Source organism: Penaeus monodon, chromosome 33, assembly GCF_015228065.2.
Source record: "Penaeus monodon isolate SGIC_2016 chromosome 33, NSTDA_Pmon_1, whole genome shotgun sequence".
Lineage (NCBI taxonomy): Eukaryota > Metazoa > Arthropoda > Malacostraca > Decapoda > Penaeidae > Penaeus > Penaeus monodon.
The window spans coordinates 25,504,516-25,505,833 of record NC_051418.1 but is presented as its reverse complement, the minus strand read 5'-3'; positions in this window follow the sequence as shown (position 1 = coordinate 25,505,833).

Sequence of the window (1,318 nt, the reverse complement as noted above, 5' to 3'; positions counted from 1 at the left end):
TTACCGTCTCCGCATCTCCATTTTATAATAGTTTAATAAAAGCTTAAAGTCTAAAGGAATCCATGAAATTTTAAAAAGCTTGAGTTATCCCTAAAAAAGAAAAGAGAGAAAACGAAAATAAGAACTATTATTTAAATTAAATGCGTTTATAGTCATTTACTACAGAAATTTTACTGTTTCATGTATTCCTTTACGTAACATTAAATCATAGATAAGGAAATTACGTGTACTTGTACATGTCTAAGGTCATAATCAAATCAAAATGTAATGCATGGGATTCTTTATCATTATTTATAATGGCTATTATAGATGTACTATATATTTTTATAGCGTAATTTATGAAAACTTGAGAAAAAATCTTACTTTCTTATTCGTGTTCATGGAATAAAATATTTTTCAACGTAAATTCAGATACACGAGAATTTTAAGATTACTATTTTTTCGGTTTTCTTTCATCTCTTATGCTAGTTTCTTTATCATGTTTTATTTTTTTTTCTTATCGCGCTGTTTCTTTCCATTCCCTTTTCTTCGTTTTCCCATCTTTTTATATCTATCTTTTAATGTCTCAATTCTTTCTTATCCAAGTTATTTTATATACTTGTATTTCTTTTCTTTTTTTTCTATCCTTATTTTTCTTAAACTTCTGAAGAATATTTTTGTTTACATCAAAACATTCAATGAAAAAAACAAGATAAATTGTATATTGTCATAAATATCTTTTTTCTTTTTTTTATATTATAAACCAACCTTTGAAGATATTTCATTGTACATCATATTTATCACCGAATTCATAATGTTCTAATTATGTAAATTGCCTTTATCAACACTTAATTAGCTATTTATGTTGAATAGTTGCTTGTTATAAATAGTCACATTTTACCATGTCAACCACATTCGTAAATTTAGACCAATCTTTTCAACACGTTAAAAATAACACAATTTTGTACTATAGTTACACACCACACTCCTTTATATTACACAGCCGACAGTAAAATCACATAGAAAAACTCTCTTTTTTTGGCAAATTTATATATATACTGTATAATCTAAGACGAATGTACAGCATATGTAAATAACACGCTCACTGTAGTTTCTGAAAGTCGTGTTTTTTGTATTCACTGTAACTTTTCAGCGGAATAAAAAAAGTAGCATGGACCTTTTTTTTTTCTTTTTTGGTTATTAAAAAACCTCTTTACGAGTTATTAGGGTATAGTTTTGTTTTTATTTGTGCTACATAATACAGCCATGACGATAAAAAACTAGAAGCGGTTTGTTAAGCAATGTAGACAAAAATAAAGGAATTTTGTACATGGAAAAT